At 34.6% G+C, this 20,226-nt stretch overlaps 1 protein-coding gene across 9 annotated transcripts in view; it reads left to right on the forward strand.

Moving 5' to 3' along the window:
- Positions 1-20,226, forward strand: part of LOC136026982 (rho-related BTB domain-containing protein 1-like) — a 218,748-nt gene that overhangs the window by 82,602 nt on the left and 115,920 nt on the right. The gene's annotated exons all lie outside the window — the stretch shown is intronic.

The following is a 20,226-nucleotide window of genomic DNA, read 5'->3' on the forward strand; positions in this document are numbered from 1 at the left end:
TTAGTAAATATCGGGCAACGGATATTGTTCTCTTAGTGGAAAAACTAAGTTCAAAATTAATTGATGAAGCGCCAACCCGTCTCGGTCCTAACAATCATCTTGTCCGCCTCTTTTGCTAAAATGTTATTTCTATTTCTTGTATTTGTGTTATTTGCTTTTATGTTTTTGTGTTCTTTGTGTTATTTGTAGTTCTTTGTTTTTCTCCTTGTACTCCCACTTTTTTCCTTTTGTAAGGGGGTAAGAAATAAATTATTAATATTCTTCAGAATAGAGGGTGACTGTTATGATAAAGGACTTAATATTACGGATTTACAACCCGCAACTCTAGATAGGTTAAAGAATTTTTCTGGGGTGTTTGGGGGGCTACTAATGGTTAAAAGACGGTGTTAATAGGACCGAAGATCCTCTTTTTCAGGTTTTTTGTCAAAATAGCCACATATGGCTCATCAGACAGTCCTGAAAAAAAGAGCTCGCCAATGCATCCCAGTCCTTTTTGGGTGTTTGCACTTACAGTGCAAAAAAACCCATTATAGGGTTTAAGAATAATTTATTCAATAATATTGTCATAGTAACACACAAACTCAGCGCTACCAGGATACCTGAGGCTAATACACCTGCGTACGTTCCTGCTCTATCCCAAGCTATTTCCAAATCCTGTCGGATTTGGGGACCACCTGCTTTCCTTTTTGATGGTCAAAAGGCCGAATCTTTGGCAAATTATTATCCTTCTTCCATAAAACATGGTATAGCAACCTTATCCTTTTTTTCATTATAGCCCTAGAAAGTGATACTTGAAAAGCATTTTCGTGTTGCTGATTGTTTGACATGGGGTTAATTAAACGAGCTGATCATCAGAAAACTCATGGAAAATTTTTTTACGTATACTTCATCAACCTTTCCAAACGTTCTCATGTTAGGCTATACTTGACTACTATCTCTAATATTGTTTCTAGTATTATAATCTTAGTTTGAAGACTTACTTTTCATTTCTTCCAAACTTTTATCGACTGCGAATATACTTCCTGCACTTTGGCTAATCTAATTTTTATATGTCGTCTAACCAAGCCGTATCCAGGATTTTTATTTTCGGGGGGGGGGGGGGCGGAGGTGGTTTACAAAAGGATGTTTTGGGGGGCAAAAGGGGGGGGGGGTACAACAAAGCTTAAAAAACCCATCAACAATTTGTTTATATTCATTTTTGTTACGTTTTAGGAGTCGGACAAACATTTAGGGGAAGGGGTCACACCCCTTAACACCTCAGTATACGGCCCTGCGTCCAACGAAAAATGCCTTCATATGCATGTATGTTTGGTTTGCTTCTGTTTTAGGTGTCGACAAAAAATTTGTTTCTCTGGTGGCAAAATTGTGTTTAAATTAAATAAATTCCTGTTTATGGTCCGGTAAAAATGTACTGTTGATTCTTTTATGATAGATGTTCAAGGGAACCCTTTTTTAGAATTGTTTATGGAAAGTTTGAGAGAATCTCGTTTTCAATCAGGCATACCAGTTGGAACTCGCCAAGCGATGTTGCCACTTTTACTTGACAAAATTTTTTCACTTGACAAAATTAACAACGTATTTCATACATTTCTGATTTTTGCGTAATAATCGGAACTACAATTCCTCATGGTGACTTTTGGAAAATGTAAAATACGTGACAGCGGTTTTCTTTTGGCTGACATGGTACAAAATAAATAATAGAACTATAAAAAATAGAAAATGTGGGAAAATGTTTATGCGGATAATGTTTCGCCAATTTCGAAGTGAGACAAATTTCTTTAAGATACCTAACTGATTTCAGCCGCGAAAATTTGGGGGAGAAGGAAGGATTCTTTTCCGATTTTAAAATGAAGGTACCGCATAAATATATTTTCGAAAACCCAGAGTGGTATTTATGTTTTTTTAATTGATTTAAAAAATATAAAAAAATACTAAAGAGGCTTTTTTTTATATATATGATGAGAAGAAATTACCCCCTACCCCCTGGGTTGACGTTCATTATTTCAGCCTACAGTGACCGAAAGGCTGTTCATCTCTATTTGTAAAAAAATCTAGGCAAGAAAATACATTTTTTGTAAAAAAAATTTATGAAGCAAAAAAATAAATGGTGTTTCTCGTCTCTTCTAAACGTAATTAAATTAAAAAAACAAACAAAGTTTTTTCAAATGAAAATACAGAGCAACATTAAAACTTAAAACGAACAGAAGTTATTCCGCATAGTATGAGAGGGACTGACCCTTCCTCAATCCTCCCTCTTTAGGCTAAAGTTCTTTAAAAATAATTCCTATTCAATTTCAACGGCCCTTGTGTTTGAGCAGTACTTCTTAAAGAATATGACAAAAATTCAAGTTTTAGTGTAGGCTAATGAGCGAGTTAAGGAAGGGGCAGCCTCTCTCGTATAAGAAATAATTTCTGAGCGTTTTAAGTTTTAATGTTGTTTCTTACTTTCAGTTGAAGAAAATCTATTTTTTGTTTAAATAAGTACGGTTTTTTCTATCATCCGAAGAAATCCCCTCCAGCCCCCCTCGTAAAGTTATCCACAGAATCTCTTCATCCACTGAAAATTCTAACTGTAAAATTACCCTCCCCTTGCAGAAAATCCCCCCAAAGAAATGTGTTTTACCCAATAAAAACCACTATATGCGAGCAATGGGCAAATTGGGTAACTTAAAGCCATTTCCCCAGGGAATATACGAGGGGGGCTCATCTCATCTCCAATAGCATAGTTTTTAAAGCTTTCAACAATGATGAATTAAATGGCTATCTCAAAATCTTGATCGAACGTCTTTGGGGACAAAAGAGCCATAGGGGAAGGGGTCCGCCCTTTAATCTTTTTGGTCACAAAAAGAGCACTTGAATGTTTTTATTTCCGTTCATATAAGTGCTCTGTCGATATTTTAGGGCCATTGGTTCGATATGATCATTCCTGAAAAAAAAGACAAAAAAACACATCCGTAATCTTTCTTCTGACAAAATTACAAAATTCCACATTCTTATAGTTAGGAGCTTGAAACCTCTACATTATGGTTCTTTTATGTACTGAATTTGATGTTAGGATGTTCATTACGATTGATTAATTTTTTAGGGATGCCTTCCCCCTTTTTGTAAAATCAGGCAAATTTTATCATGCTCATAGCTTTTGATGGTTAAAAACTAAAGTTAATAATTTTTAAATATTTGGAATCAGCATTAAAAGCAAGTTCCTTGGATATATCTATTGTTATCACAATACCGTTTTTAGAGTTTCGGTTACTATTGGACCGAGTCGCTCCTTACACACAGTTATTTACCACGAACTGTTTGAAAAGTGGTTTTTAAAAAATTTGGATTTAGGCTAGGACCGGATGCACTTTTTTCCCCTTTTCCCCGATTATAGGAATATTTTCCAGAATTTCTGAAGATGCCAAAAACGGATTTTCAACAAATAACCTTCTAACTTGTATGGTAGATGGTAGCACAGATCTCCAGACCAGCCTTTTTCTTTCAGCACGAACCAAAAGGCTTTCTGTCCCCTAGTGCATTGAAAAAAGAAGAAGGAAGTCTACTTGTTTAACGCACAAATCTAAGCATTTGGCAGATTTTTATCAGGGTGGTTCCAGAGAATGGGGGAGGGGGGGGGGTCTAGAAAAACATGAAGATTATTGCTAATATATACCAAACAGATAAATAAATTTTGGCAAATAATTATAGACAAAACTATAAAAAATGACATGCTTATATCAAATGTCAATAACTAGATGCTTGTCACGCATATAAGTAGTAATTTGCATTATATGAGAAAAAGAGAAAAGAAAAATTCTAATAGTAGAGCTGAATCTGATGGCAATCTTCGTGTAGATCGAGTTCTTTAAGTTTAATATGAATTAATGTTGTTTTATTTAATAAATTTCCACACGGTGGATTGCAATGAAATATTCTAGTTCGTTTTTTGCAAATATCATTAATATATCTGCTTTTACATTCAAAAAATTTGCGTTCTTCTCCAATACGTCGACCAATATGGAATTTCGTCGATTAGGCTGTTTTTGATCGGTCTATATTTTACAATTGGGATAAAAAGATGACGCGCCAGTATTGTTTTTTGAACTGGAATAAGTTGAAAAGTGTGTTAAAGGTTATTGGCCTCTACGGGAAGCCTGATTATTCAATAGGCTTGTATAGGCTGCCTACTCATAGCTTTGTAAATGCAATTTTTCTGTCCAAGAAACTAATAAAATGCTTAAAACTTCTTATCTTCCAAATAATTCACTTAGATTAAAAGGTACATATTAATTTAAGTGAAGAATGCAGAAATATGACAATCAAAAAATAAGAAGTGGACTTGATATCAACCCTTAAATTGAGACCCAGTTGTGAACCATTAAGTTGGGATAGTGGGCAACGATTCGGGGCTCCTTCCATGCTTACTAAAATATTTCGATAAATCTTCTTTATTTAAAGGAGCTGCTTTAACTTATGGGGAACCTACCTCATGAGTTCTTAAAACATACTGGTAATCTGATTTGATTCTTGAAGTCCCGTGTTGTATAACAGACATGTGATCAGAGAGAAAATTAGCAAGTTGCTAATTAATTTTAAAAATGTTTTTCAAAATGTAAAAATAGCTAGTGCAATCATTTCGACGAAATGTTTAAAGAATAGCAAATCAATATTATCCTTTGCCACGCGTCCAAAGTTACATGATACTACGATGTATGAATTTGAAAAAAAGTTTTTTTGCGTCATTTGTTGACAATAGATTTTCATTTCCTAAAATGCTATCACAAGCCTTCCATCTCAATTGTCTTAACTTTTAGGAATCAAGTTGAACATCTGATAGTATTGTGTATGCGATTTATTCTTCTGTATTATTATTTTGCAATTGTTTTGATGTGTTATTTTGGTTTATTATTATTGTTTTTTTATTATTATTTATTATTGCAATAGCATTTGTTATCATTATTTCATTGTTATTTTTATTTATTTCATTATTTTAGTGTAATTGCTTGTTGAGATATTTTTCATTTTATGTGTTACCATTATATGCAACTTATTATTTTAATATTTTGCTAGATAAAATAATACCTATTGATAACAGTAAACGATCGTCTGAATCAAGTGTTGGATGAAGTCATAGATTTGGCTTATTAAAACGGAGGGAAACAGAGGGAACTACCCATTGTCAGGGTAACCGAAGAGGGAGCCTATTGATTGAAAATAATGCTACTAGGACTGAATCTTTGTTTATGTCTTTCTTGAAATACCCTATGCTCTTCCTTGCATATTCTTAAGGGAAAGGATTTTCCTATTTCCTTAGTGCATGCTGGGGCGAAATGCTTCACACAGAGTGGAGAAAATTCAATTTTAGCATTTTGGAAAAGATTCAACACCTAATTCCAAAATAAAAAAGTGTAATATCGGAACAAAATCTTCACTTTTATCACAGAAAAAATTGTAATCGTAGGGTGTGCAACGCTCCTCAAGCTGCACAGGTGTGGAGGGTAGCATGTGCAGCTGTCCCAATGTGAAGTAAGAAGCTCACTGAAAAATTCTTGATATAAAATTATTAATAGACGTAAGTAGATAAATATGTGTTTATAAATTTGTAAGTTCATCCATAGTTAATTGTTGAAAATACAGTTATAACAAAATATAATATTACCTCTTCAATGCTGTTCAAGGACTCATCAGGGCGTGGCAAAGAGTGAATTGGCAGCTCTGCTGATGCTATTTTGTTCTAAACCATGGGAGGGGGATGTGGTTCAAAGCATCACAATTGCTGTTGAAATACCCTATTTTCAATCTGTTTATTACAAATTCGCAAAAGCAGGGAAGCGTCATATTCTATCTAATTTGAAGTACATCCCTTCCGCCATCATATTTTATTCTCTAGCAAAAGTTGGTGGGGCTATCAATTATATTAAACTAACCTTATAGCAGACAAAATAAGCCGGCTTTAAAAAGGATTAGACCCTTGGATTAGAATATTAGAACATTTTCAACAATTGGATTAGAAAATTTTGACAATAAGAACATTGGATTAGAACAAGGATTAGAACATTGGCATAAATTTTCTAGAAAGAATGCTGCAGAATGACATTCTATCTTATAATGCCTGTCAACATTCTATAGGTTTCAATGACAGATTCAAGCAGTACTTTACTGTTTAAAAAACATTGGAAATCTCTCTGGGAACTCTTGGAAATATTGTGCACAATTGCTGTTGAAATACCCTATTGCTGTTGAGATTCAAGCAATACTTTACTGTTTAAAAAACATTGGAAATCTCTCTGGGAACTCTTGGAAATATTGTGCACAATTGCTGTTGAAATACCCTATTGCTGTTGAGATTCAAGCAATACTTTACTGTTTAAAAAACATTGGAAATCTCTCTAGGAACTCTTGGAAATATTGTGCACAATTGCTGTTGAAATACCCTATTGCTGTTGAGATGCAAGCAATACTTTACTGTTTAAAAAACATTGGAAATCTCTCTGGGAACTCTTGGAAATATTGTCCACAATTGCTGTTGAAATACACTATTGCTGTTGAGATTCAAGCAGTACTTTACTGTTTAAAAAACATTGGAAATATCTCTGGGAACTCTTGGAAATATTGTGCACAATTGCTGTTGAAATACCCTATTGCTGTTGAGATTCAAGCAGTACTTTACTGTTTAAAAAACATTGGAAATCTCTCTGGGAACTCTTGGAAATATTGTGCACAATTGCTGTTGAAATACCCTATTGCTGTTGAGATTCAAGCAGTACTTTACTGTTTAAAAAACATTGGAAATCTCTCTGGGAACTCTTGGAAATATTGTGCACAATTGCTGTTGAAATACCCTATTGCTGTTGAGATTCAAGCAATACTTTACTGTTTAAAAAACATTGGAAATCTCTCTGGGAACTCTTGGAAATATTGTGCACAATTGCTGTTGAAATACCCTATTGCTGTTGAGATTCAAGCAATACTTTACTGTTTAAAAAACATTGGAAATCTCTCTGGGAACTCTTGGAAATATTGTGCACAATTGCTGTTGAAATACCCTATTGCTGTTGAGATTCAAGCAGTACTTTACTGTTTAAAAAACATTGGAAATCTCTCTGGGAACTCTTGGAAATATTGTGCACAATTGCTGTTGAAATACCCTATTGCTGTTGAGATTCAAGCAGTACTTTACTGTTTAAAAAACATTGGAAATCTCTCTGGGAACTCTTGGAAATATTGTGCACCACCAAAAACACCGAGTTATATAGTATATCGCCAAAAAACCACATGATATTGTGCGTCACCAGAGAACCGCCAACCATGTTAAAGAACCATGGCTTAGCACTACATTTGCTAAGTTAGTATGGCATAACCTCTTGTATATAATTATAATTCTCTTAAAAAACTCAAGCAAGCTTAGTTTTCAGAATTCTACAAATATTCGGCAATATTGCGTTTTCGTTTATTTAAGCTAGTTTTGTAGATATATCTTGCATAATCTCCGTAATTTTTATTCGATCAGTTTGGCTCTGTATAAGAAACTTTGTTTTTTACATTATTTTGTCTGTTTTCACTAAAATAAGAGTCACAAAAAGACCTCTGTCTAACTTAGAGTATGAAACCAAAGAAGTCAACATGAGTTTTTGTTAAAATAGGGTATTAGATATAGGTTTGGCTTCCCACTCCCTTAAACTTTCTTACGAAAGTAAACCAGTTCAAAATAGGGATGATACCTTTTTATTGACAGTGAATAGACATAAAATTATTTAACTCTTTTTTTTTTAGAAAAAAAAGCAAACTCTGACAGGGTTTTAACTGTAGAAGCTCTTACTAGGCTAACATCTTTGATTAGGATGGGGTTTCTATGTAAAGATGTTTCTATTGAAGAGATAATTTCTTCTACTGGGACTTTATTAGTTTTAAAACAAAATTTCGGACCTTTTTCTAATACGGACTTTTCTTGTAACGTTAAGGTCAATCTCCTAGGTTGAAAGCAAATTCTATTTCCAATAACATTGAAATACGTTACGAGATTTCCTCCTTTCTCATTGGCTTAATTGCTCCTTGAGGGTTGTACCAGAATATCTAAAGACTGTTGAATTTCCCTGAACATTAAGACCGGATTTAAAGGGAATTTAGATTTTTCACATGTCTAATTGGTAACAGCTGACCATTTGAATTTGGTTGATTACAAGTCAGATAACAGTTTAGCATTTGAATTTTCACGATGGGCAGAAAAAAAATACAAAAACAAAAAAGGGACGGGAAAACCTGAGACATTAGTAAGTTCTATCTCAACGTTATAGTAGAATGTATTACTTTTATTCATTTACAAGTTACTATTTCAAACAGTTCGTGGTAAAAAACTGTAGTAAGAAGCGACTAGGCTCAATAGTGACCAAAACTCTAAAAAACAAAGTTTTGATACAAATAGTTACATCAAAAGAATTGCATTTTAATACTAATTTTAAATATATAAGTTTCATAAAGTGTAGTTTTACCGGCCAAAAGTTACGAGCCTGAGAAAATGTGCCTTATTTTAGAAAATAGGCGGAAATACCCTCTAAAAGTCACAGAATCTTAAAAAAATCACACCATCAGAGTCAGCATATCCGAGAAACCTACTGTAGAAGTTTCAAGCCCCTATCATAAAAATGGTGGAGTTTTGTATTTTTGCCAGAAGACAGATAACGGGTGCGTATTTTTTTGTTTTGTTTTTTTTTTGTTTTTTTCCTCAGGGGTGATCGTATCAACCTAGTTGTCCTAGAATGTCGCAAGAGGGTTCATTCTAGCGTAAATTAAAAGTTATAGTGTCCTTTTTAAGTGACCAAAAAATTGGAGAGCACCGAGACCCCCTCCAACACACATTTTTCTCCAAGGTCACCGGATCAAAATTTTGAGATAGCCATTGTGTTTAACTTAGTCAAAAACCTAATAACTATGTCTTTGGGGATGACTAAATCCACCACAGTTCCCGGGGGAGGGGCGGCAACTTATAAACTTTGACCATTGTTACACATAATAGTTGTTAATTATGAAGTGTACAGACTTTTGGGGGGGACTTTTTTTGTGTTGGGTTTAGGGTGGGTTGGGAGGGGGGCAGGTTAAGTGGGAGGATCTTTCCATGCAGGAATTTTTCATGAGGGAAGAGAATTTCCATGAAGGGGTCGTAGGATTTTCTAGCATCATTTACAAAAAGACAACGAGAAAATTATTTTTTTTTTCAACTGGAAGTAATGATCAACATTAAAACTTAAAACGAACATAAAATATTACTTATATAAGGGGGTTCATCTCTTCCACAATACCTTGCTCTTTACGCTAAAGTATTTTTAGTAACTCTAACTAGTTATTCTACGGTCTTTGTGATTCAAGGGTCATTCTGAAAGATTTAGGACAAAATTCAAGCTTTATTGTAAAGAACGAGGTATTGACGAGGGGGCAAACCCCCTCACAATAAAAATATACAATTATATAAGTTCGTTGCATAAGCTAGTTCGTAAGGTACGTATGTATATTACTAACAAAAACGTTTGTAAAAAAATAAAACAAATCTAGTTGTATTTTTAAGTAACCAAAAATTGGGAGGTAACTAGGCCTCCTCTCCCACCCCCTTTTTTTACCGAAATCGTCCGATCAAAACTATGAGAAAACCATTTAGCTTGTAATTAACATAAAAATTGCTTCTCCAGACTAAACATCCGTATGATATATGGGTAGATTATTGCAAAATATATCGTGCGAAGTGTATGTTCCGGCAGAATATGCTTCAATCTTTTGAGGATGCCAACTCCAAGTGCAACTTTGGTGGAGATAATGTCGCTATGATGCTTCTACGATAGATTAAAATCAATATGGAAGCCGAGGTACCGCAGTGATATAGCTTGTAAAATAGGTTTTTCACCAAATAGAACTTTACTAAATACATCAACAGAATCACCCACTCCACAGAATGTCAGTAAAAAATTTTCTTTACATTCACACACAGCAAACTTAAACTCGTAAACATCTCTAATCTTTTGAGAGTAATAAGAGCTTTTGCTATTAAATTATCTGCAGATTTTGCAAATTTTGTTAGCAATAATGTTAGTAATATATGTATCCTTTAGATAAACGTGCATCATGTTCACGTAAACTAAATAAAGTAAAGGGCCCAGCACAGACATTTTGCTATTTATAATGTTAGATATCGTCGTATGAGTGTCTACACCAGGTAACTACTTTAACCCATGAAATATAAGGCTATCAAGCATGGACTCTTGATCATAATTATCAAGCTTTTTTTCTATTCGACCAATTCTCTCGTCCAAATTTTCAATTTGAAATCTCAGACTACCTAGTAGAGCCTGCTCAATTTTTGCAAACTATGGATTAAACTCGAGCGTGATTGAATCATAAACCTGGCTGATTATCAGTTCAGTACCTTCTTTTTTCAGTGAATTTGGATCATTGAACTTTTCAGTAACTGAAAGTAAATGAATGTAAGGAGCAACATTAAAACTTAAAACGAACAGAAATTACTCCGTATATATAGGGGCTTTTCCTCCTAACGCCCCGCTCTTTACGCTAAAGTTTGACTCTTTCTATTAACTTTATTTTTAAAACAGTAAGAAACTTTAGTGTAAAGAGTGAGGCGTTGAGGAGGAAAAGCCCCTTTCATATGCGGAGTAATTTCTGTTCGTTTTAAGCTTTAATGTTGCTCCTTACTTTCATTTAAAAAAGCTTGTTTTTTTTTTATTTAATTTCTGGACGTTTTTGAATTAATTCATGTTTTGATCTTGGCTCTCCGCACATAATAATTAAAGCGAAATTTGCACATGAATTAATTGCAATTAATCGGAATATTTTGAGAAAAAGGAGCGAGGGAGGAGGCCTAGTTGCACTCCAAGTTTTTGATCACTTAAAAAGCAACTAGAACTTTTAATTTTTTACATATGTTTTCATTGGTAAAAAATATTCGTAATTACGAATGAACTTACGCAACGAACTTCTATATTCGTATGTTTTTATTGCGTATATGAGGGGGTTCAACCCTCGTCGATACCTCGCTCTTTACATTAAAGCTTAGATTTTGTCCCAATTCCTTAAGAATGACCTCTGAATCACAAAGACCGTAGAATAAATAGTTGAAATTACTAAAAATACTTTAGCGTAAAGAGTGAGGTATAACGAGAAGGTAAACCCCTGATATGCATAATAATTTTTGTTCGTTTTAAATGCTGCTCCTTACTTTCAGTAGAAACAAACTTTTCATATTTATTTTTTCATTGTTTTTTCAAATAATGCTCGAAAATCCTGCGCCACCTTAATTGAAATTCACTTCCTCCATGAGAGGTTTCTCCATGGAAATATCCTCCCATGTAACCCTCCCCCCTCAAATCTCCCCCCTAAACCAAAAAATCCCCCTGAAAACGTCTGTACACTTACCAGTAGCCATTGCTATATGTAAACATAGGTCAAAGTTTGTTCAAGTTCAAGTTCAAGTTCTGTTTATTACTACATAATTTCAATATAAAAAACCAATTTGGCAGAGAGAGGGCTCGAGGCCAAATGGCAAACAATTAAATAAACTGTATGCTATAACTACATCAACATAAAATAATATCATAAATTAATCATAATCCATCCAGGTTCCAGATTCAAACCACCAGACTGAGTTGGGATTTACCGCTATAAACCACACATTTATTATTTATTTACTTAATTTATTTTTTTCCTTTTTTTTTTTTTTTTTTTTTTTTTTTTTTTTCTTTTTACTTTAAACATTTTCTATGAGCATTGATTTTGTTTTGTTTTTCAGCGTATTAGTAGAAAGTTCAAGTTTGATTACATTATGATAACTTTGCCATACCCTCAATATTGTGTTTCTCAATGAAAATCTTGATCTTTCTGAAATTATCAAGGGTTGCCGGGCTTTACAAGGATTACGCGTGTTATGGTCGTGATCGGCCTTAGTTCCAGAAAATAGATCGGGTTCATAAAAATATTCAGGTAGGGAATTTGAATGATGTTTTTTCTTAAATAAAATAGAATGAAAAACAATAAAAGATTCAAGGGGCAAAATGTTCAAAAAAAGAGGAAGACTTTTAGTTGACGACTTATTAGGGCAAGAATCAGGAGATGGTACAAAAAGCTTAAGAATTCGGAGAGCTTTATTCTGCTGCCTTATCAATGGTAATATATTCGATCGAAAAGTATTCAAATATACAAGAGGACAGTAATTTAAGTAAGAATGAATTAGCGAAAAATAAATACACCGCAGGGCATCATAAGGGAGAAAGGGTTTAAGAAGCCTGATCATACCGACGTTCCTTGCAACCTTTACCCTCAGGCAATTTATGTGCTCCTTCCAACTTAAATTCGAATCAACTATCACTCCTAGATACCGAAGATGGTGGACTCTGCTGATCGTAGTATCACATTTTTCAATTGTTAGGGAATTAAAAGTTGGCAATGCTTTTGAAATCCGAGAGAAAATCAGGAATTTGGTTTTAGATGTATTAATACATAAATTATTCGCTGCGAACCATTCAAGCAGATATGTAAAAACTTCTTTCATTTTTAAACGTAGTACAAGTTCAGTAGGACCACTAATATTGAGGGCTGTGTCATCCGCGAATAGAACCGTGAGGCCGAGATCTTTCATAGAATTATCAATATCGTTAATATAAATTAAAAATAAAAGGGGGCCAAGGATTGACCCTTGGGGAGCTCCGACTTGTCCATCCAAAGAGATCAGTTCAGATCTCGTAGTATCAGCATCAACATACTGGCTTCTCTCAGACAGAAATGACATGATCAGGTTATTAGCAGGTCCTCGAATACCGCAATTCTCAAGCTTTCTCCGTAAAATCTTATGACAGATTGTATCGAATGCCTTTTTTATGTCAATAAATATAGATGCTGGAATTTCACCTCGATCAAGAGCATCATGAATATATTGCGTGACCGCTAGGATAGCTTGTTCCGTTGAATGGCTTTTCCGAAAACCGAACTGTGACTTACTAAAGTATTTGTGTTTTTCTAGGAAATTATTTACTCTCTTGTAAATGCACCGTTCAATAACTTTCTCAAACGCGGAAAGGATTGAAATAGGTCTATAATTAGATGGGTCTTTAGGGTCTCCTCCTTTGTGCAGAACAATAACACGTGCAGATTTCAAACATGATGGGAACTTCCCGCTCCTGAAACAAATATTCACAATATGCACAAGGAGGTCAGCTACATTAGCAATAATTAGTTTTAACAGTCGGGTAGATGAACCGTCTATCCCTTCAGCTCCACCAGGTTTTAGAAGATTAACTATGTTTATCAGCTCTTCTTTTGAAGTCGGTGTTAAAAATAGCGAAGACAAAGAAGATGGAGGTAGGTAATCTTCAAACTTATTTCTTTGTTCAGAATTATTAGCAGCTACAGACTCCTTTACCGTACGTATACCAACATTGGCAAAATGCTTATTAAACACGTTTGCTATACCAGGTCTATCAGACACCAGTTCAGGACCATGATTTATAGATTCAGGAAATTTGGACATTTTTTTCTTTCCAATAATTCCATGGATAATCTCCCAAGATTTTTTGGGGGAACCCGAAGCTTCTGCAAAAAGTTTCGTATAATGTGACGCTTTTGCTGCACGGATCACTTTAGTTAAATTGTTTTTATATAATCTGAATTTTTCCTTGTTATCTTCACTTGGGTTCTCTATTCGGATTTTATAAAGTTGATTTTTTATTTTAATTGATCGGACAATCCCTTTAGAGATCCAAGGTTTTCTTGGCTCTTGGCGTCTTGATTTACTTGTTTTCGCAGGACACGCACGATCAAAAGCCTTTTCAAATTCTTGTATAAAATAATTAGTTGCTTGATCAACATCCTGATTATCCAAACACGGACTACGGTTAATATTATTTAATTGGTTTCTAAGAGATTCAATCGATTCTGCATCAAGCTTTCGAGTTTTCCGTTCAGGATGTTCTACTTTTGGCTTATCAAGTGTAACTTCTGAAAGGATTAAAAAATGATCAGAATCATCATAAATAATCACATCACATGTTTTCAGATCCAGGTTGGTGAATAAGTTATCAATTAAAGACGCGGTAGTGTCTGTGACGCGAGTAGGGATACGGCATGCAGGAAGCATTCCAGTACTAAGGAATGAAGAAATAAATTCATTTGCTAAGCTAGAATTATTTTGAGCTTGTTTGAGTTTAGACGGAGCAAGGAGGTCGATGTTAAAATCCCCCATAAATAGTAGTTTTTTATACCGACTTAGCATGGAAGATAAAAGTTTATCGAGAGATTCCAAAAATTTGGCTGGGACCCACAAGGCGGTCTATATAACACACAGCAAAGCAGAGTTTCACTCTTAGTTTCAATTTCCACAAGGATAAATTCAAAAAGCATTTCTTCATAAAGGTTATCAAAATCCGTAATAATTTTAGTTGCCAGTTCATGTTTAACAAACATACTAATACCACCGTGTTTCCGTGTTTCTCTGTTCTTAAATAAATGTTTATACCCATCTATACGAGCGAGGGGGGCAGACGACTCAGAAAGGAATGTCTCACAAGCCCCAAAAATATCAACTCCGTGATTAGCAAGGAACAACGACAATTGGTCAAGGCTTTTTAACAATCCCCTACAGTTAAGGGAAGCGATTCTTAAACTTCCAGGCGTAGGTCGGTATTTAGGGACTTTTTCCGGTAACAAATAATTATTTTCAGGGAGGTTATCAATAAAAAAATCACGATCATCTTTACTATAGATTCCCAGCTTTGAAAAATGCTTTGCAAGATCCAGGGGACTTTTTTGGAGACGGAGTAGTTTTTAGCGGTATTTCCCAACTCATTTAAATTACTAAATATAATGACTTACCAAAGAATCCGGGGGTTTGAATCTGGATGGATGGTTACTTACACGAGACTGTGTACCAAACAGAAAGACATGTGATGACACTGAAAAATAAGAACCAGGACAGAAACGGAACTTGATTATTTCTACTACTACTACTAGGTCTAGAAAAAAGCACAAAGACTTGCAGCCCCTCCCACGGGGACTGCGGGGGAGTGAGACGTCCCTAAAGACATAGTTATTAGGTTTTTCGACGATGGTGAATAAAATGGCTATCGCAGAATTTTGATCCGGTGACTTTTGGGAAAAAATGAGTGTGGGAGGGGGAGTAGGTGCCCTCCAATTTTTTGGTCACTTAAAAAGGGCACTAGAATTTTTAATTTCCATAAAAATTAGCCTTCTTGCGACATTCTAGGACCACTCAATCGATAAGATCACCCCTGGAAAAAAAAAGGAAAAACAGAAAAAAAAAAAAAAAAAAACCAAATAAACACGCATCCGTGATCTGTCTTCTGGCAAAAAAATGCGAAATTTCACATTTTTGTAGATAGGAGCTTGAAACTTCTACACTATGGTTCTTTGATACGCTGAATCTGATGGTGTTAAGATTGTATGACTTTTAGGGGGTGTTTCCCCCTATTTTCTAAAATGAGGCAAATTTTCTCAGGCTCGTAACTTTCGATGGGTATAACTGGTCTTGATGAAACTTATATATTTAAAATCAGCATTAAAATGCGATTCTTTTGATGTAACTATTGGTATCAAAATTCCATTTTTTAGAGTTTCGGTTACTATTGAGCCGGGTTGCTCCTTACTACAGTTTGTTACCACGAACTGTTTGATTGGTTATATTTTCCAGCAGATGACTTCTTGTTTTCTCCAGCTGGGCTTCAGTTGTAGCTAATTGTTCGTAAATCAGGGCGATACTTGAAGACACCGAGTTAGACCCTAATTTATCTCTTGCTTCCAGGGCTTAAAAGGTCTTAGAAAAAGTTTCGTAAATTTCTGTGGTATTAGCAAGTTTATGTGGCACTTTGTATTTACAAAGTGACATATAGTGATCGTAAATTCTGTCAGTCTGTCTGTCTGTCTTTCCCTGTTTTGCTAGTTTAGGCACTTCCAGATAAGCTTGGACGATGAAATTTGGCAGGCGTATCAGGAACCAGACTAGATTAAATTAGAAATAGTCATTTTCCCAATTCGATCATCTGTGGGGAGTGGGGAGACGGTTAATTCAGAAAAAAGACCGGTTTGAAACTTGGTGGAAAAAATGAGAACAAATCCTAGATACGTGATTGACATATTCGGGACGGGTCCGCTCTATTTGGAGAAGTAGGGAGGAGGGTTAATTGTGAAAAATGAGAAAAATCAGTACCAGACAAGATTAAATTAGAAATAGTCATTTATCCGACTCGACCGTCTGTAGGGGGGGGGGGGGGGTGGTGGAGGGACGGTTAATTCGAAAAAATGAGGTATTTTTAAGTTACGAAGGAGTGATCGAATCTTAATGAAATCTCATATTTAGAAGGATCTTGCAACTCAGATCTTTTATTTAGATCTGGCTGAATCCAGTTTCATTGGGGGGAGTGTTGGGGGGGACCCCACAATAAGCACACATCCAAGATACGTAACCGACGTAACTGGACCAGATCCACACTCTTTGGGAGAGTTGGGGGGAGGGTAACTTGGAAAAATTAGAAAAATGAGGTATTTGTAATTTATGGACGGGTGATAAGATCTTAATGAAACTTCATATTTAGAACGATCTTGTGCTTCAGCACTCTTGTTACAAACCCTGACAAGATCCGGTGACAGTAGCCAGAGGCGGAGGGGGAAACCAAAAATCTTGGAAAATGATTAGAGTGAAGATATCGGGATAAAACTTGGTGGGTAGAATAAGCAAATATCGTAGATACGAGATTGACGTAACTGGACGGATCCACTCTCTTTGGGGGAGTTGGGGAGGGGAAGGGTTAATTCTGACAAATTAGAAAAAATGAGGTATTTTTAACTTAGGAAAGAGTCATCAAATATCAATGAAATTTGATGTTTGGAAGGATATCGTGTCTCATAGCTCTTATTTTAAATTCCGAACGGATCCGGTGATATTGGGGGGAAACTGGAAGGGCAAAAATTATGGGAAACGCATAGAGTGGGGGGATCGGAATGAAACTTGGTGGTAAAAACCATCGTAAGTCCTAGATATGAGATTGACGCAACTGGAACGGATCTGCTCTCTTCGGGAGAGTTGGGAGGAGGAGGGTTAATTCTGAAAATAAAAGAATAAGGTATTTTCAACTTACGAAGGAGAGATTGGATTGAAATTTGAAATTATTGATATTTCCTTATTGAAATTTGATATTTCCAAGGATATCATGTCTCAGAAAACACTTAGAGTATAGGGGTCGTGATGAAACTTGATGGTAAAAATAAGTACAAGTCCTAGAAACGGGATTGACATAGCCGGAACGGATCTGCACTCTTTAGGGGATTTGGGGGGGGGAGGGGGAGGGTTAATTCTAAAAAATACACAAAATTAGGTGTTTTAACTTATGAAAGAGCGATCGTACCTTAATGAAATTTCATATTTAGAAGGACCTCGAAAACCAGATCCCCTATTTTAAATCCCTACCAGATCCAGTGTCATTAGGGGGGGGGCGGAAATATTGGAAAACGCTTAAAGCGGAGAGATCAGGATGAAACTTGGTGGAACGAATAAGCACACGTCCAAGATAGGTGACTGACATAACCGGCTCGGATCTGCTCTCTTTGGTGGATTGGGGGGGGGGGGAGTAATTCGGTAAAATTATAAAAAATGAGGTATTTGTAACTTGCGAACGGGTGTTCAGATCTTAATTAAATTTGATATTTAGAAGGATCTTGTGCTTTAAAACTCTCATTTCAAATCCCGACCGGCATTAAGCCTTTGATTTTCCTCTTAAAGCAAGCTATTGATTCTTAGAATTTTACTAGAGCTCACATCACATGAGCTCTTGGCTCTTCTTGAGCTCGTCACAAGTGCCATATGAGCTCTTAGCTCTTGTTTTTGACGAATAGTATATAAATATAAGTAGATTCAAAAATTTATTAAATACCCCTAAGAGGTTTCCTTCCTCCCTTACCTGTATTTATGACCCCAGGGCAAGATTGCCCAATGTTTATTATGTACCTTCAAGAACATATGACTTTAAATGACATTAATTTAATAGTATATGCATTACTCTGTAAAGCAAAGTATATGATTACCGCGGTTCCAAACCGGGATAATCAGTCATTTATGAACGAGCCTATAAATCGTCAACTATATAAGATGTTGGGGAAAAACCAAAATATTCTAAGATACGGCACTATTGGGAATAAAATGAGATCCCGTGGAACTAAAATGGACGAATATCCTACAACTTTAGATAAAAAAAATAATGTTCGTATATTTTATAGGCCTACAATCGGCGTTTCTTTACTTTTAAGAGCCAATAATGTTTAAAATAATGTGTTAAAGAATAACGTTCTTTTTTTAAAATAATATTCATACATTTTATAGGCCTACAAATCGTTATTTCTTTACCTTTAAAGGGCCGACAATGTTTAAAATAATGTGTTTTTAAGAATAATGTTCTTTTTAAGAATAACTTTCTTTTAAAAATAATGTTCATACATTTTAAAGGCCTACAATCAGTGTTTCTTTACTTTTAAAGGCCAATAATGTTTAAAATAATGTGTCTTTAAGAATATTGTTCTTTTTAAAATAAAGTTCATACACTTTATAGGCGTACAATCGGTGTTTCTTTACTTTTAAAGGCCAATAATGTTTAAAATGATGTGTTTTTAAGAATAATGTTCTTTTTAAGAATAATGTTCTTTTTAAAAATAAAGTTCATACATTTTATAGGTCTACAATCGGTGTTTCTTTACTTTTAAAGGCCAATAATGTTTAAAATGATTTGTTTTTAAGAATAATGTTCTTTTTAAAAATAATGTTCATACATTTTATAGGTCTACAATCGGTGTTTCTTTACTTTTAAAGGCCAATAATGTTTAAAATGATGTGTTTTTAAGAATGATGTTCTTTTTAAAAATAATGTTCATACATTTTATAGGCCTACAATCGGTGTTTCTTTACTTTTAAAGGCCAATAATTTTATATGCTTTGTAACAGCCGTGTACCTAACAAATTCCCATTCGTATGAGGTGTTAAAATGATATTGCCTCAAGGTGTTGTTGCCAATTATACATGTTTTCAACTTCCTTTTAAATCTGGTCGTAATAATAAGGAGATGTCAACATTCTTAATGATATTCTGGCAAACCCCTTAAGAGTGCTTAAGCCAATGAGAAAGGAGAAAATCTTGAATACTAAGAATTATTGCTAAAAATCATCTCTCATAACTACAAACTTAAGAATCTTTGGGATTATTAATCAGTATAAGATCTACAAAATGACACAAAAATCAAGGCTGTATGATTAGTACAACTCTTTTAAATAGTAAAGGAAGAATATCTTAAATGGCAAATTTAAAGGAAACTGATGATAATAAAAAAAAAAATTCACGGCCAAAAATTTTGAAATCTTGTGGCAAATCGAGAGGCTACTTTACAATTCTCTACATCTTCCAAAAGTAATTTTATTACTACTTTTAAAAATTAGAGGTGTCCCCACTAATTAATTTTTTATGAAGCTCTAAAGAATAAAAATGCAAATTTGTTCGGCCTATTCATGTTAAAGCTTTCAATAAGGCCACAATAATTTTTTCATCAAAGAATCTGCTCGTGTCTGCTGTTAATACGCATTTCACTGCTATAGGAAAATAGCATTGGCTTCAAACCTCGGAGATTGACCTTAAGGTCCTTGATGAAAATTAATTATACCGGTCCAAGAGTTGACGAAGGTATTACGGCTTTATTTTTAGATATTTTTGAAAATTTTTTAAGTAGTCTTCCTCTGGAAAGGTGAAAGTCATGATTGAAATGATTTCTTGCTGTTTGTTGAATAAAACAAAAATCACTTGCACTCACCTTTTTTTATTATATTTTCCAGGAAAAGTTTATCTTTCACTAATAAAGTTCTTTTTCTCCTTTTATCTTTAAAGTTATAAATAAAATTATAAGAGTTAAATAATTTTATATCTATTCAATGTCAATTAAATGTATCATCCCTATTTTGAACTGTTTTACTTTCGTCATGGAAAGGCGGTGTGGTCTTCGAAGTTATCTAAACTTTCTTACGAGATAGGTGCAACATTGTCACGTAGATGAAGGGTCCGAGGGTTAAGACGAAGTCATTAAGATAGATTTACATGAGGCGTGTAGGTTGCTCAGCTTTTAAGTGAGCTCTTACACACCTCTACCATGTTTCTGTAGCCTTCTAGCTATGACAGAAAGAGATAGAAATAAGTAAAGAAATAAGTAA

Source organism: Artemia franciscana, chromosome 5, assembly GCF_032884065.1.
Source record: "Artemia franciscana chromosome 5, ASM3288406v1, whole genome shotgun sequence".
Classification (NCBI taxonomy): Eukaryota; Metazoa; Arthropoda; class Branchiopoda; order Anostraca; family Artemiidae; genus Artemia; species Artemia franciscana.